General features: G+C 41.3%; 1 protein-coding gene and 1 pseudogene across 1 annotated transcript in view; both read right to left on the bottom strand.

The window, feature by feature from the left end:
* PDZRN3 (PDZ domain containing ring finger 3) overlaps nucleotides 1-18,439 on the bottom strand; it is a 285,242-nt gene that overhangs the window by 179,384 nt on the left and 87,419 nt on the right. The gene's annotated exons all lie outside the window — the stretch shown is intronic.
* LOC138158118 (ruvB-like 2 pseudogene) lies at nucleotides 13,594-18,265 on the bottom strand (annotated as a pseudogene).

The following is an 18,439-nucleotide window of genomic DNA, read 5'->3' as shown; positions in this document are numbered from 1 at the left end:
CCGCCGGTCTAACCCTTTGGTCATGTTGCATTTCAAAGTTAAATTAATTGGGCACAACCTTTGTAGAAACTGTGGTAAGTCTGAGCCCACTCTGCCAGGGAACAAAGGTGGTCCATAGGGTGTTGGCGGAAATGTTTGCACTTCTTTTGTTTATAATTTGGGAGTGAATATATTTTGTAAAAGCTAATGGCTGAACTGGTTAAATGGAACTGGCGCACAGTCACTGGTGGTTAATAGTAGGGTAAACACAGGAGTGGGTGCTAGAGTTGACGGCTTTAGAAAGGAATAACCCCAATCCCAGATTACATATAATATACTGTTAGATCATTATATATAATAACTCTTGTATCCCTGAAGGAAGGATGAAGTTAGCCTAGACCTGGGAGCTTCAGGTGCTACAAGGTGTAGGGGTTGGGAGAATGAGTACGGAGTAGAGAGACATTCATTTTAAATTTTCTTTTTCATTCCAACTTCACTGTCAGGAAACACAAGCATTTCAATATACAAAGAACAAGAAAGACAGCTGAATGAGAAATGGCAAATGCTTGTGATATATTATTTTAAAGTGTATCTATTATTTTTTAATAAGAAAGGAATGAAATGGAGAAAAGAGACCTGAATTTGAAGTCAGAGGCCCTGAGAGTGAATGATTTCTCTGTTACTCATTACCTATGTGACCCCACCCCCCCACCCGGGGGGTGGTATTTCCTCTCCATAAGCCTCAGTTGGCTCATTTGCAAAATTAAGGTACTGGACCAAATGACTTCCAAGATCCCTTCCAATTCTAAATCTATCTATATATTTCCAAAAGGCTGAAATGATAGAAGGTTATTTTTGGTAATGATGGAGGTAAATTGAAAAATGTTAACCAAAAACTACACATTAGAATGAAACTATAAAAACAAATAGAGATCATTAGTAGATTTCTGCATCAGTTTTTTTTTTTTTTTGATAAGAAGGGGGGGCGGCTACGTGGCGCAGTGAGTAGAGTGCCGGCCCCAGAGTCAGGAGGACCTGAGTTCAGATCTGGCCCCAGACACTCAACACACACAAAAAAAACTAGCTGTGTGGCCTTGGGCAAGTTACTTAACCCCAACTGCCCTCCAAAAAGCTAAAAAAAAAATTGGTAAGAAGGCCCAGTTATTAAAAGAAACCTAGAGCTGGAGGAATCAGGCTTTGTATTCTTTTGTTTCTTTTAGGATTCTCTGAATTCTGCTTTAAGGATTTCAAACATTTGGTCTTAATGGGAAATGACATTGGAGTAGAAAAAAATAATCTCAGCAAGGCAAGATCAGGAAAAATTAAATTTTTAAAAAATTGTAAGCTGATATATGTATATGCATGCATGTATATGCATATATGTATGTATATACAGATGTCTATACATCTATATATATACATATATATATATATCTCACACAAGTTAAATGCAAAATTCCATGTTGTCATGGCCAAAATCTAGAGCCACAGGCAGAGTGGAAGCAGCAGCCAGCACAAGATTCTTGAAGCAATCCCTTATTTTGGATCCCAAGTTCATTATCACAGAACCTCATAATCTGAGGATCATGTTATCCTGAGGCTTCTGGGTAGTATTTATTAAATAGAGACATAGGCATGACATTATGCTGGGTGCTGTCCAAAGCCATTCAGAGATGTTGTGCTGGTTCCTGCCAGTGAACTCTCTCTCCTTGTCTGGAACTGTTAGCAGGAGCCCATACTCCATACATAACAACCAAATAACAAAGACCAACCAGATGAGAGCAGGAGTAATGCATTCAGGCATGAAGAGCAAAGTTTTAAGAAAATGTATAGGAAATTAGGGAGCATTTAAATTTTTATTTTACTTAGTTGGGAAATTTTTAAAATTTCAAATATGTATTTTTATATTTCAATAAACAAATACTTCAGGTTGATACCATATAACATAATATATCATATAATACGTGCAATATATAATAATATATACAATATAGTTGGGAGGAAAATGACTTCATCTCTCAGTATTCGAGGCAGCTCACTAGTTGGCCAAAGCCATCCAGGTCTGGGGTTCAGAACTTGATTTAAGAGTCAAGGATCGTGTAGAGTGGAACTGGTTCATCAAGAAGTCAGGGCTGAAAATGGAAGAGCATAGCAAGAGCTGGGGGGATAGCTTGGGAAAAGGCAGAGGAAGGGGTATTATGAGGAGGAGGAAAAATAAAGTGAAGGGCAATATGGCATAGGGAAATAGGGAATGATAAAGATTATGGTAAGATGCAGGAACTTTGGAGTTTTGAAACACAGAAGAGGAATCCTTCTTGGTGATGGTGGCAAGATTGAGTCTTATGACTTCTGTGTGTAGCTGAGGGAGAGGAGGAGAAGGAAACAGGAGCTGAGTAGACTGAGAAATGCGTTGTTAAGTGTATCTGAGGGAACATCAGCATGCACGGTGATGTTCCCCAGTATGAGGGCAGAAGTCGGAAAGGAGAAGCTCTGAACTCACTGAGAAAGGAAGGAGAATACTAGCTAGTAACCACCTGCATATGGGCTGGGTGAGAAATTTGGGGACAGTGAAGTTCAGAAGAGGAGGGTTGATTGAGGGAGGGAGTCTTGAAGTGACAAGGGGGGTATTGAGGGGTAACTGAATTGCCCCACCAGGAACTGTGTGTGTGTGTGTGTGTGTGTGTGTGTGTGTGTGTGTGTGTAGAGGGGGGGGAGGAAGGGCATGAAAGAAGGTCTAAATGGTGATGACAAGCATGACCAGGGGTACTGTTATCATCTAATGAGAGCCAGGTCTCAGAGAAAACAATATGAAAGAACTATAAACTGCAGAGTAGCTGCTGATCTGTACTGGTGGAGGAAGTTTTTATCATATGTATGTATAGGTAGATACATAGATAGATAGATAGATAGATAGATAGATAGATAGATAGATAGATAGATAGATAGATGGACAGACAGACATATAGATAGATATACACATGTACATATATACACATACATATATACATATATATGTATATATAATACATGAGAAAAGGGAAGAGGAAACAGGGAAAGAGAGAATGGGGGAAAGCAGGGAGAGAGAAAGAGGGGGAAGGGAAGAGAGAGGAGAGAGACGGGAGAGAAAAAGGAAGGAGAGAGAGAGGAAGGAAGGGGAGAAAGAGGGAGAGGGTAAAAGAGAGCGGGGAGAAGGGGGAGGGAGAGAAAGAAAGGGAGGAAGAGGTGGAGGGAGATCTGTGCTTACATTGATATATCGAATTCCAGGATGGAAATGGGCTATACTATCTGTACTCCTAGTTAGAAAGAGCTGCCCAGGGTTACATGACCTATATACACCAACAGTTTCAAGGGGAATGTTCTCTTTTGAACTTAAGAGTTATGAGCAGATGGCAGGAGAAGCCTGAAGAACATCACTGCAGAAGGATAGCCTCAAATTTCAGAAGGCAGATACAACCACCATGATACAGAGAACTCCCCTGAGAAGGTTAAGTTGTTGATGACATTAATAGGGAGCCAGCGATGGGCACTAGCAAGATTTGCGCAATAGGAAAACGCTAGAAAGAAAGCTGGAAGCTGTGCTAAAGTCAGGGAGATGCAAACAGGATGTTGAAGGCATCAAGCTTCCCTGTCAAGGGCTGAATGACTCATAACTTGCTGGCGGTGGGGGGTGGGTGGGAAAGGGATGCTACTGAGTTTGGGAGGGACCAATGGGTATTAGGGACAGTGACCAGAAAGAGCACATTGATCTTCCAAAGGGTCTTACCCTTGGTGCTCAGGAGGTAGTTTATTCTCTGGGGCAGTCTGGGTAGTGATGCTTTCCTCATGGTCTTCATTTGTTTGTTTAGTTGTCTGATACACTCACAGATGCCAGATATATACAAGCAAGGTAAATGAGATCAGATTTTTGCCTGCTCTTACTCGATCTCCTTCTAAAACTCCAGAGAGTGTAATCTCCAAAAAAGGAAGAGGTAAAAACAGTGCCAGAAACTAGCAGTAGGATTTTAATGGGATCCATTGTAATTTGTCTATATGGCCTAAAATCCTCTAATCAAGAGGCAGATTTAGAGCTTGAAGGGAGCCCAGGGCAGCTAGTTACAGAATCACAACATATTCCAGAGTGGAATAGGACACCAGTAGCCACAGAGTCCAATCGGGAGGTGAAAGGAAAATGTTCTTCATTTCAAACCCAATGAGCGTTCATTGGAAGACCTCCAGTGCAGTGGAACCACCACCTCCCAAGTCATCTGAGTCCACTTTGAGAGGGCATTAAGTGTTTCCCTTCATGCCAAGCTTATGCCAAGAGCGAGCCAGGGGTGGGTGGTGGGATGGAGTGGGAGAGAAGGAGTGAGCAAGGCTACTGCAGGAGGATTTGAGCTTAGAAGGCCAGGGAAACCAGGCAGCCGAAGTGAAGAGAGAAGAACCAAGAGCATTCCAGGCATGGGGTCTAGAGTTGGCAGATGGAGTCTCATATGTGAGGAAGAGCAAGGGTCAGTGTCACTGGATCCCAGAGTACACAGATGGGGGGCAAGAACAAGAAGACTGGAAAGCTAGGAAGGGACCAGGTTGTGAAGGGTTTTAGTTCCAAAGAAAACTTTACCTCTGATCCCAAAGGTAGCATGAAGTACTGAAGCTTACTCATTTGTGGGTGGTGGTGGTAGAGGGGGACATCATTGACCTCCATTTCAGGAAAATCACCTTGGCAACTGAATGGATGAAAGACTGGAGAGAGCTTGGAAAAATGGACTACAAAGTGGCTGCAATGGAATCTTCATGGTGGGAACGATGTAGTGGTTAACGATGCTTAGTAGGTCTTACTCACAAATTCCTTTATGCACAATGGCTAGAGGAACACATCTCTTTGGTTTTATAATAGAGACCAATGAGGAAAAAAAATGCTTTACCAAAATTCGTGCTGGGAAGAATCTATTTCATAAAGGTCAGAGTCCCCACAGTTTTAGAGTTGAGATTTCAAAACAAAAGCTCTAGAAAAAATCATCAGAAACACAAGTTGGCCATTTTTCTTTTGGGTAAGTCTTTGGGAAAGAGTTTTCTCTGACGGCTAGATTTCAAATCCTAGAGATAAATTTCAGCATGAAACTGAGAGCTGTTCCACATAGGATCTATAATTAGGGTAATCACAGCTTATCATACGTTTCCGAAACTGTCATCTAAACTCTGGTTTGAAGTCCGTTGGAGGCCGTATATGCAAAGTATGCCTTTGGGATGATTTATGAAATAACACTTATTAAGCCTCTACACACTCTGGGCATGGTACAAACAAGAAGGGAGACAAAAGCCATACCTCGGAACATATTCATTTTGGCTTGTGCTCCAGGTAGAGGGGAACTAACAACGGCAAAACATGGGTGTTTTTTCAATCGTTACATATTCCATGATATCAATGTCAAAGGAAATACTACCCTGAAATAAAAATCTGCCAGTGCTCTGCAGACATTTAAGACTCTTAAAATATATGTAATTGAAGTAAAAGAGCCAGAGTGGTCTTTTAATGCTAACACGACCAAAGAAGCTTGCCAGAAACATTACTGCAATTTCCTGGCTTTGGCCGCAATTTTGCTCGATGTCATAAATATAAATATTTGTGCCTCCTCACCCCATTCCATGGTAACCCATTTATGACAGATCTTGGCATATGTCTGCCTCCTATATAACTACCAGGCACCAAGGCACATACCCCTGATGTCAAGAACTTTTATTAAATCAAGATTATTGGTAATAAACATCCAGAGACAGCAATGGTGGACAACATTCTCCTGTAGCTACACACCATGTAGGTTTCAGCTACCATTTCCACATAAGAAAGTCCTGTGGAATCAAAATGTCCCTATCCAGTTTTCCAGGTATGTTAAGACCAGACAAGATCCTGTCATAGATATAGAGATGACTATTCAGGGACTTGCTGAGTACCAAGCTCAAGGGAGGCATAAAACAGAGAGATGAATGCTCCCAAAAGATGTCAGCCACTGATATGGAGAAAGTCCTGTATAAAGGCCAAATGTAGGTGGGGAAAAATCTTCCAATTTTCCTATTCGCAACTAACCTATAATAACTAAAATAATACTCTGAGCTTTACAAAGCCTCCTAAATGAAATCCATAATCATTTGAAAAAGATCAGACTAATCATCCAATTTGAAAATGGACAAAAAATGCATAATACCTGGATTATGTCCTGTATCTGAATGTTCAATTCACTGTGAGAAGGAGGGGGGATGGGGAAGAGGGAGAAGAGAAGGGAGAGGAAGAAAGGAAGGAACAGGGAGGGGAGAGTAAAGGAGGGAAAGGGAGAAGGGGAGGGAGAAGAAGAAAACAGAGAAGGAAGAAAGGGAAAGGGAGAAGAAGAGGGAGACAGGTAGAAGAGGAAGGAAAGGAAGAAAGAGAGGATGAGGGAAAAGGAGAAGAAGAGGGAGAAGGAGAAAGAAAGGGAGAGGAAGAAAAGAAAGAAGAGAGGAGGGAAAGTGAGACTGTAAATGTCCTAACCTGGCATTTTAGATATACAAATGATCTGGAGTTTCTAAATGAGCTACATTAAAAAAAAAAAACGCAGGTTATATAATAGATACCCCAAGCATTGAAATAATATTCACAAAAAATTACAAAAACCTAAAGATGGACAACCAGAGCACTGGGTTGAATATCTTTTATGGAAGATTTCTAAAAAGAAACATAAAACAAATTAATTAAAAAAATAATAAAAGTTGAGAAAAAAAGAAACATACACAAGATGAGAAGAAAAGAGGAAACCGAGAGGAGATGACATGGGCTTGTAAGCTACACCTGCATCTAGGATCTATGGTAGAATCAAAATCAATAAGCCTCCTATAGGACCAAACCACTCAAAGATCAATCCAGATACTCATCTGTCAATCTCAAATTTGACAGAAGCAGGTTTAAGTCGAGGGCTCCATAAATGTGACTTATCATGATTTTGTTCTACATGAATGATGGCTACGTGAAATTCTAGGAGCATCTGTTGTACCCACAGAGAAAACATTCACAGAAGCATCCAAAGTTTTTGCCTCTTCTGGAAGATTTCCAGCTGCTTCTAATCCCGGGTACTGGGAACCTATTTTTAAGAGACAAAGATCTCTTTAACCAATATCTATAATTTGGAAGCACCATGGAAAGTCCCATGTCTAGAATGTGACACATGTTCCTCAGCTGTCCATTCCATGAAATCCTAAACATTTCAGATCTGTGGGGAAAAGGAACAGACTTTCTATCTGGCTTTAAGAAGCTATTCATATATAAAGCTTTCTGTTGCTGCATTGTCAAGGAAGGAAAAGAAGGGGGCAGCTCCAGCAGGAACGTAAGCAGAACGATCTTTCCCAAAGGGCTTCTTAATCTCTTTAGAAAACACCTTCAGACTGCCACCAGGGGAAATCCTCAGGGATTGGCCCCGGCGATTGACAGAAACCAAACACTAGGTTCACATGATGACAATGTGGAACAAAAATATGATTTCTGTTTTTATTTAGCTCTGTAACATCCTAACAATGACATTTAATTAGTGCTTTAAAGTGCATTACATGTTAACTCATTTGATGCTCAGAATTATGTGAGGCAGGTGCCAGGTGGGCCAGTGAGTCGGCTCAGTGGATAGAGCCCCTGGCCTAGAGTCAAGAAGAATCCTCTTCCTAAGGTCTAATCTGGCCTCTGATACTTTTCTAACTATATGACCCTGTGCTAGTCACTTAACTCTGTTTGCCTCAATTTACTCATCTGGAGCTGGAGAAGGAAAAGGCAAATCACTCCAGTATCTTTGCTAAGAAAACCTCAATAGGGTCACAAAGATCTGGTCAAAGACTCAACAACAAGGTGCCATTATTACTGACATTTTGTAGATGGGGAAACTGAGGCACGGGGCGGTTAAATGACTTGCCTAGCATCATATAATCAGTATCTGTCTGTGGTAGGATTTGAACTCAGATTTCAACTGACTCCAAGTCCCATGCTCCATCCACTGTGTCACTTGGCTGCAACATTGGAGATCATGTCCAAGGAGCCGCCTTTCAACAATTTTGGTGGGGATTATGTTTCCCAAAGCTCCCTGCTCGTTTATAGAAGCACACCAAGCAAGCAGTTTACCTGAAAAGATGGGTCAGTTTTAGTGAACCATAAACTTAACAGGAAGCACCATGAGCTGAGATATGGAGCTACCATGTTGGACTGTTGCCTCCTGCCTTCCTTCAAATCCCAACTAAAACACCACCTTCAGTAAGCAGCCTTTCTCAGTCCCCCTTAATATTAGTGACTTCCCCTCAAATTAGCTCTCATTTAACCTACCTATGTTTTGTTTGCATATAGTTATTCAAATGTTTGTGTATAGTTGGTTATAGGTAGACTATATGCTCCTTGAGAACAGGGACTGTCTTGTCTTTCTTTGTACTCTCAGCCTCACTGCTTAGTGCTTGGCACACAGTAGGTGCTTAATAACTTAGCAACATAGTAGGTGTTTGTTGATGTGACACGCCACCCAGTATATGGAAAGAGAAGCTAGTATTATGTCATAGACTAAGAATTTAAATAATGAATTGAACTTTTCCTCTTACCATCTGAATGCTCTGGAACAAAGAGGACCTAGTCAGTGATGACACCTAAAACCAGTTCTTTGCTTTCTGTGCAGAGGACCTTTCTCTTATGTGTAGCATTTTATGTCAGTGACTAAAGTTGCCTGTTAATCAACAAATTGCATGAGTGTTGTTATCAACTAGGGAACTTTCATGTAGTTTGTTAACCATGGTGGAATCCATTGGGACAAAGAGTTCAGCGGAATCCCTGAATGATGGCTCTCTAGATGATAAGCCCACGCCCGAGCTCCAAGCAGCAACACTAACCTATGCCGTGTTTCCACCTCTAATTTTCCATTTGACACTGCCATGCTGTACCCCTTCTGGAGTCAGGCCACCATTTCGCAGTGGTCACAGGAGACATAGCTTAATTGATTCTGAATGAGGAGCAGAGGCTTTTAATTATCTTTCATTGCACGAACACACACTGGTCACACTCCAAGTACAATGTGGTCTGATTTTTTTCTTCTTCTTGTTGGCACTGTAGGGTTTTTTGGAATCAAAACAAGAGTCCAAAAAAGCAATATTCTTTGAACCTGCAGAACAAGTTTAACTAGAATGTCAAAGGCTTCTCCTGCACATGTTTATATGACGTACTCACTGGTATGAGAGATGGATCTTTCGAATGATAGAGCACAGTAGGCATTGTGCATTCTATATTAACAAGGATATATTTTTACATTGTGTTCTTTCCTTTTGTGGTTTTTCTTGAAGCTACCATACATTTGCATTAGTCTCTTACTTCTTCCCCTGACCTGGGAAGGGCGATGTGAGTACAAAGCACACACAGTTTTGTAACCTACCCACTATATCCATTCATTATTCCTTGCTCCCCACTTTTTTTTTTTCTGAAAGCATGATTTCGCATCTGGCTTTAATATTCTACAGTCGTGTAGGTAAGAGAAAACTCTGAGACTTGGCAAATAGACCCAGGGCACAACAGTCTTCCTGAGGAACATGAAATGTTTCACAATTCCAGGAAAGATATTTTTTTAACACTACAGAAAATGGTCATCTTCATTTTGTTTCTTTTTAAAATTAAATTTTATTATTTTTTCCAATTAAGCATTTATTTTCCCTCCTTACCCCAAATGAACAATACAAGAAAAGAAAAATCCTTAATGCAAATAAAATTAGGTAAGGAAAAAAAATTCCACACTGGCCATGTCCAAGAATATATTAGATCTTACTGGGTATTTTAAGTGCATCATGACCTCTCTGGCTTGAAGGAGGTGAACTATTTCATTGTCAGTCCTTCTGACTCATGCTATGTAACAGCACTGATGAGAGGTCTAAAGGCTTTCCAAATTTTCTTTTAAAATGTTATTATCTCATTGTAGAAATTGTAGAAAATCTTCTTGTTCTGCTCATTTCCTTCTGCAATAGTCCTTGTTCTATTCCAGTTTCTACTAAGGATGGTCCATTTTGTAATTTCTTATCACACAATAATATTCCAATGATTTTTATTTTGCTCCTAGGTAATTACATGATATTGAAGGCTCCCCCTTCTTTCTCTCTTTTTCATGTCCAGACTACTTAACACTGAACCTAATATTAATTAGGTTGGCTCTTTTGTATACATGATTTACATGAAATTGAAACAACGGCCTCTCAGATCATGAGATTAGAGAATATTAGGGATGTTGTTTTAACATTATTAGAAAATTACATATTAGAATAATCAAGCTGAGTATAGTAGTGGACAGCTGTAATCTCTACTTCTGGAGGAGGTGGAGGCTGGTGGACAGCTTGAGTTCAGGAGCTCTGAGCTGCGATAAGGCTAAAGTAAATCAGATGCACTTACTAAGTCTGACGTGGCAAATCCCCAGGAATGGCGGGGCTTTGATGCTGCCTAAAGAGGGGTAACTGGCCTCAGCCAACAAAACTGAGCAGGTTAAAGATACCATACTGAGGTCAACATTGGGATTCAATGGTTGTTGCACTTCTAACCCAGATGAGACAGGGGGACCTAGGCTTTAAATTTTAAAATCATCTGAATCCAATGTCTGCTCTCCATCCTCTTGGATCTTATAGACCCCCTTTTTATATCACTCCACTTCTTTACTAATTTATTAACTCCTAGCATTGGCTACCTGCTCACGGGTACACTTATCTTTTCTTACCTCACCTAGACCGTAAGCCCCTTGAGGAACCTGTCTCCTTTCTAACCCAGCCTAATATCTTATACACTGGTGGTGCTTCACAGGACAAAGACTCAAAATTACAAAAACATCTAGGGACATGTTTTCGGATTCTTTTAAAAGGAAAACCATATAGTCTAGGGATGCCCCAAAAAAGAAAGTCCCCCAAAGTCTCAAGAATCTCAGGTAGGTCTTGGTAGAATGGCGCTGAGTACTAGGGTCCAGAGCAGAGTAGGTGAAGATGGAGAAGGGGTTCTCAGACTTATGTGCTCTCCTGAGAATTTGGCCTTAGTGGTGGGGGAGACTTACCGGCAGAGGATCTGGCCCCACTCTCCTTATTTTAGAGACATGAGGAGGCTCAAGTCCACAAAACGACTTGAACAGCCTCCCTCAGCTCATTTTTGGGCAAGTTGGGGTCTCTCATCTCAGCAGAGCCGTTATTTCCATGAGGCCAGTTAGGATTTTTGGCATATTTATTTGGTACAACCCACATTCACAATAACTAACACACAGTGCCTTAAATTTTACAAAGGATCATAAACTTAGATCTGAAGGGGACCCTAGAGGTCATTGAGATTAAATGCTTAAATTTATAGATGAGGAAACTGTGGCCCATAGACATTAAGTGACTGGCCCAAGGTCACTCAGCTACTAAGTGTCAGAGGCGGAATTTAAACTCAGGTCTTCCTGGCCCCATGTCCAGTGTTAGAGACAGTACACCAAACAGCCAAAATGGGGGGGGGGGGTTGAGGGAGAACAACATGGCAAAAAAGGCTTCTTTCCATTTTATTTCTTATAAAAAATGAAATGCCCTACTTAGAAAAATTAATTACTGCCCTAAGTCTATAGTATATGCCAAAGTAGCATTCTCTAATTCCTTCATGGTTTTGACATTAGTGTATAGAAATACTCACATTTCATCCAATGGCCCCCATAAAGTAATTTTTCAATCTGTTTAAAACAAATGGCCTAAAAATGCACCCTAGAAAAAAATTAATTCCTTCAAACAATCCTCTCTGCTTCTGTCTCTCTCCCCTCCCCCTTCCCTCCCTCCCTCCCTTCGTTTCCCCTCTCTGTTGGCAAACCCTAGCTGACACATTTCCATCTTGTTGCTACAAAGTGCTTCACTTTGTACTTGGCAGAGCTGTCAGATGCCCTGATTTTTCTATTTTTGTTATGACAGTTCTTTGCATTTGAGACCATCAGGAATAGAGTTTTGCAATTCAGGTAATAGGATACAGCAGGAGATCTCCAGCAACTGTTTCTCAGACTGTTCATAAATAACATGTGAAAAAATCTTTCATATATAGGCATGAGAAAAAGGGGTTGTCTCTCCAACCACTTTGTCTAAGATTATTCTAGGGGGAAAAAAATCAAACCCAAACATTAATTACATCTGGATATGTTTAAATGTCATTAAAATATGCACTGTGTGAACTCTGGGGGACTCATGTTACTTCCAAAAATGGAGTCAGTGCCGTGGTTTTCTAACGCCATCTCAAAGGATGGTGGTTTCCTTCTCTGCACAAAGCAAACGCTTTGGCACACTCCAAACACGACTTTTCAGAGTTATATTTCACCTGTACAAATGGAAAATACCTTAACAGATAATATCAGGATTTTACTCATGAGCTGTTTCAAGGAGGGAGAGAAGAAGCCATCCAGAAAGAGGCCACAAGGGCTCTAACTAGCTTTCTGTTTAAAAGTATCTAAGCCAATGGTGTGCCAAGACAAACAAAGTCCAGAGTGGAGGGACGTTATGGGGATCCTATTTCAACAACCAAGCATGTCAGCAGGCACTGCAACTCAGAGACCAAAGAGGGAGGGAGGAATAGAATGGTGGACATCCTGAGAAAACCTGGAGGCATAATGGAGTTTATACAGCAACAACTGTACTGTGAAATGGAAAAGGATGGACAAGATTGGAATATTAAATTCATAGAGGAGGAGGATGAGACCTATTTAACCCAAACTGAGCAAGGATGGGCTCTTCTACAGAAATGAGAGGGTCTTTTCTTGTTGTTGTATTCTTAATTTACTTCTTGAGCTGTCTGATCTTTTGGCTTGGTAGTCTTTTGATAAAACCTAAGAAAGGCAAGAATCTATCAAGAAAAAAAGGATTAAGTATTTTTTTCAGGTTTTTGGCCTCTTGGACATTTATGAGGAGAGGTAGCCAATGGTTCAGCAGATGGAGTACTGGGTCTGGGGTTAGGAAGACCTGAGTTCAAATCTAGTCTCAGACAATTCCTAGCTGTGTGACCCTGGGCAAGTCATATTTTAACCACTGATTGCCTGACAAAAAGGATCCACCAGAGAAAGAAATGACAAACCACTGTAGTATCTTTACCAAGAAAATCCCAAATGGGGTCAAGAAGGGCCCGGCACAACTGAAATGACTGAACAGCAACAACATTTATGAAGACTAAAGGACAGCTACATACAATCTGTATTGACATAGGCAATGGTGGTATCTTACCAAATAGAACTTGTTATTATTGTATTTGGGAATAATAGGAAAAGTAATTAAGCCTCTCAATTCCTCGAATTGTACTAAGACCTAACCGCCAAATTTGTAAAGTTTCAAGGGAAATAGTAACAACTGATCTTAGAAAATCATGAAGGGATTTTGGCTGAATGATTTTTTTTTTCTCTCTTCAGTATTCTGAGACTAAATTTTTAATTATTCAAGTTGATGTGTGATCTTAAAAGACTGGAAACAAAATGGGTTCTTTTGGTATTGTAGAATTAAGATTTCATTGAATTGATTTTTATGATTGAAGGAATTGAATTGTTTAGTTTTCATGGTATTAAGAAAATGAGTAAAATGGTGGGGTTGCCTTTTAAAATAATTTATTTTCATTCTGCAGCTAAAAGGGAAATTGACTTCTTTTTGATTAAGATTTTGGCCAGGCCAGGGACTGATGTATTTGGAGTGAGTTGTGCCCTTAGCACATTAATGTATTAATGAATCTCTGAAATTGAGTATAATGGAATCCCACCTGGATGACTGAATTCATCCCAATGCATTCGTCTACTTGTTAAGTCATAAATTCTGTAAATTTTCTAACATAGTGTTTCTTTAAATGGATGTTAGCACAACAACACAACATCTTTTATAAGGAGGTTCAGATGTGATCACAGAGATTTAGGTTCTCAAAAACCAAACGTGTGGTTACTACATGGATTAACCAACCAGTCTCCTCTTGGGTCCTCTTTATTCTCTTTTCTTCAAAACTTCAAGAAATTGTGCCATCAAATAGAGGCCAAGGAATTCTTCTAAAGCAAGACTTTAAGGCATTATGAACTGGAAAAGTCTGATATCTACTGTTTCACAGAGTTCTAATAAGGGATTTAATAAACTGCTCTGCACCTTCAATGTGCAAAAAAACATTCAACAAATATTCATTGGTAACCTAATCTGTATAGTCATTTTATAAATATACAAGTACATTCCAGGACTCTTAAGATGAATTTGCTGTAGAGGAATTTTCTTTCAATGCTTAAGCTTGTGAATCTTCTTGGGTGTTGTTTTGGTGGGTGGTGTGAACCATGAGATACTCAGGTACAGGCTGGCTGCCTCACTTAGCTCTCCCTGTTTCCTGTGCAAACAGCATAGTGAGGGAGTTTCGGTGTGGGATGAGCATCATATGACTTGAGATCAGAGAAACCATTTTTTCGGCATAAAAAGCATTCATTCTGAGAATTGGTTTTTAACAAAGTCAACCAAATACTCATGCTGCCTGTAGGCCAAGCATCAGAGTAACCAAATTATAATGAAATTTCTGTCATGAAATTGACCTTCCTTCCTTCTTTCTTTCCCTTCCTTCTCTCAAGTCCCGTCTCTGGGACATGGATTGGCTTTGTGACCCTGTGCATGTTGGTTAACTTCTCAGTGCCCCCAGAAGGCTTCCTGAGACTGTTAGGTAGAGGGAGCTTCCTCTACCTAACTCCCTTCCTTCACTCTGTTCTCTCCTTCCTTTCTCTCTCCTTTCCTACTTCCCTTCTTTCCTTTCCTTCCTTCCTTCCTCTCTCTCCCTCACTCTCTCCCTTTTTCCTTCCTTCCTTCCTTCCTTCCTTCCTTCCTTCCTTCCTTCCTTCCTTCCCATACCTTCTTTCTCCTTCCCTTCCTTTTTCCCCCCAGAACAACTTTATCAAAAGTCAGAATGTCACAAATCAGGTAGAAAAAGAAAAAGAAAAAAATGGAGAGGAAGTAGGAGTGAACTTGTGTGTATCTGTGAAGAGACTCAGGAGTTGTCCGTGGTCTCACCTCTCAGCTCATTAAAGAGAAATGCATCCTACTGCTCCCTCATGTACAGCATGGACTGAGATTCCCTCAGGAAGAGAGGGTACACCCACTTAATGTCAGCCATCTGCACCTTGGCGCCCTTGTGCTTCCAGGAGACTAGGCTGGCGGCTGTGATAAGCTGGACGGCTTAGCAGAGAGAAGTCTCCAGGTCACCATCATGTAAGCATGCTCACTCATCTTCACATCTTCCTGTTCACAATGGATTCAGAGAATCTGCTTTATGTCCTTCTCACTATAAGGACCGGTAGAGACAATGAGCCAGAGGTCAACGGGAATCCTATGGGGGCTCTGGATTCTGGGGATGCCGCGGTTGGTGGCCATGATCAACAAGGGAGCCATGTTACTCTTTAGGGCCCAGTTGAGTTAAAAATAAGCTCTTGATGTCAAGTATGTGGACTTCACCTATGAACAGCACCCCTGGGATGGTCTCTGTTTTGCCCTCCTCTCATCATTCGGCCATTTTGGCGTTCATCTACTCCCACACCTCCGACTTGATCTTCCCTGTGACACCTCAGAAGAGTGCCAGGAAGCCCTGTGTGCATGAGTTAATGATGTTGATCTCATGAAGAGACTCATTTCTCTTCTGAAGTTCTCCATATGGGCCCATGGCATCATAGTCCCGGAAATACATAAAGGAGCAAGCCAACTTTACTATCTTCTCCATGGCCTAACTGATGGTGATGACATCTCCTACTTGGACCATCTCCTTGGTGAGGGACTCAATCATCCTGATGCCCAGATCACAGGATGGTCTCCATCTCTGTTGTCTTCAGGGTCAACTTCCCCACCTTGGAGCCAATACCTGTAGCAAGATGGTCAGTCTGGATCTCCAACACTTCTGTCCCCTTCAATGATTTCTGTCTCTTCTTTTATTCAGACCCCAATATACCTGCTGAAGGCCTGGGTCGGTATCCCTGTCTTGCTCATATCCAAAGAGAAGATTTTACTGCCAGCAACGGCAGTAAAAGGCATGTCAGGTCCTAGGGCCTGGGCCATGTCCATGGTGATGGTGGTCTTCTCTGTGCCAGGATGTCCAGCAATGAGCGCCACCTAGCCAGCTATCTTTCCCTCCTGGATCATCTCTTAGCACCACACCAACAACCCGTGGGGCAGTCAGCTGTCCCACCATTCCCTGGGACATCTGTCTTGGCTCCATAGCATTGTCCAATTCCAAGCCTTGGATGTGGGAGTGAGCACAAACGTGGTCAATTCGTGTCATGTCCTACACCTTGGGAACCTTGGTAATCAGGACTGTGGTGATCATGTTACACTCCCTTGTCCTTTCCTTCCTTTTACCAGGACTGGTACAGGGAAGTCCCATGAAAGAAACTCCCTCCACCCAACAGTCTCAGGAAGCCTTCTGGGGCACTGAGAAGTTAACCAACATGCACAGGGTCACAAAGCCAATCCACGTCCCAGAGACAGGACTTGAACTCAGGCTTCCTTGACTCTTTGCCCAATCTTTTCTCTCTTGCATGCTGCCATTCTTTGCTTCTAGTTTTGATTTCTAGACTTGATGACATAGAAGTCATTCTTTTCTAATTTGTGAAAAACATTCTACAACCCCTGGAAGAGTCAACATTTCCTATGAACAGAAGCTGTAAGTTTAGTTCCTTAAAACCCATGAAAAAAAATCAGTGTTCTGCATCTCCTTTTCTTTCATCAGGTATAAAAAACCACTGAGAATAGAGCAAGTGCTCTGACTTCAATACTAAAGGTATTGAAGGAAGAGAAAGAGGAGAGCCCAAAGATGAATTGGTTTATGCAGTCAATCGAAGAAGAAATGATTTTAATTATATGACTATGTGAGTGTATGTATATATGTATATATGTGTATATATGTACGTATGTATACATATTTATACATACATATACATATATAAATAATATGTATGCACACATTTCTTAGGGAAGCAAATATACCCATGTCCAGCAATGGGCTTGTGTATCTGTAATACACACGTTACACAGCACCAGATCCTGACCACTGACATGCATATCAGTCATTCCTAATAACATCAACAGGTGGGAACATGCAGACAGCAAGGCAAGTAGTAACTGAAATGATATTTTAATAGGATTCACATAATTCATCATCTTAGGACACCACAGACAAACATCTGACATGCTCCCTCCCCAAGTAAGCTGAAGACTAGAGGTGATGACCAGTGCCATTCCTGAGCCTTCTACTACTGCAGCCAATCTGAACCTCCAAGGTGAACGCTTCTCCTTCTTTAGGGAAGATCAGGCTCCTCTGACGGACCCAAATCCAACACCTATGGACTAGACCAGAGTCTGAGTGTCGACTACACTTCCATCAAGGTGAAGTTCACAATCTGTGGCTATTAGGGGATACTTCCCTCAGTACTGAGGCAGCAAGGTGGGGAAGTGGATAGGGCAACCAGGTCTGGAGTCAGGAAGACCTGAATTCAAATCCAGTCTCAGACACTTACTGGCTGTGTGACTCTGAGCAATTCACTTTGTCCTGTTTACCTCAGTTTCTTCATCTGTAAAATGAGCTGGAGAGAGAAATGGCAAACCACTCCAGTATCTTTGCCAAGAAAACTAACAGCAAGGCTCACAAAGAGAAGGATATGACTAAACAAATCCCTCACTATTAGAGAGGCAGCTGGATAGTGCAGTGGACCGTTGGACTTGGAGTCAGGAAGATGTGACTTCGAATCCTGCCTCAGACACTTGGTAGATGTGTGATCCTGGGCAAGTCACTAAAACTCTCTCAGCCTCAATTTCCTCATTTATAAAATGGGGATAATAATATCGGTCTCACAGGGTTGTTGGGATGCCTTGCAATACATTCCATATTTTTATTGCACTTATGAAAACTGCTTTTGTTATATGATGATTATGATTATGATAAGAATTATACGGTATTTTAAGGTTTGCAAAGCACTCCACGTGTGTGAACTCATTGGGTACTCACAACTAACCTGTGGAGTGGACACTATTAGTATCATGGTGGCTGTTGTTCCCAATTCGTTCTCCTCCTGGCCCTGACTTTCTAGACTTCAAAACCAGACCTTGTTTACTCCTGCCTCATCCTGGAGCTTCTTCTCTACTTTCTCCCCTTTTCAGCTCCCTCTTGGGGAGTGCTTTTCTCTGTTAAAATCTGGGTATCTTCTGGGGAGTCACTGTGGAGTACCTCACATATAGTAAGTTCTTAATAATGGTTATTTCCTTCCTTCCTTCTTTCTTTTCTTCCTTCCTTCCTTCCTTCCTTCCTTCCTTCCTTCCTTCCTTCCTTCCTTCCTTCCTTCCTTCCTTCCTTCCTTCTTTCCTTCCTTCCTTCCTCCCTTCCTTCCTTCCACTTCACAGATAAGGAAACTGAGGCACAGAGAGGTTAGATCTTTGCCCAGGGTCACCCAGGAGGATTATGAAAGGAAGGGAGAGAAAAAGAGCTTAGCCT

Source organism: Petaurus breviceps, unplaced genomic scaffold (genome assembly GCF_028583685.1).
Source record: "Petaurus breviceps papuanus isolate PSGF00001 unplaced genomic scaffold, PetGlider_PUasm1.0 174, whole genome shotgun sequence".
Classification (NCBI taxonomy): domain Eukaryota; kingdom Metazoa; phylum Chordata; class Mammalia; order Diprotodontia; family Petauridae; genus Petaurus; species Petaurus breviceps.
Note: the sequence above shows the minus strand (reverse complement) of the source record. Positions and strands in the feature narration are given on the sequence as shown.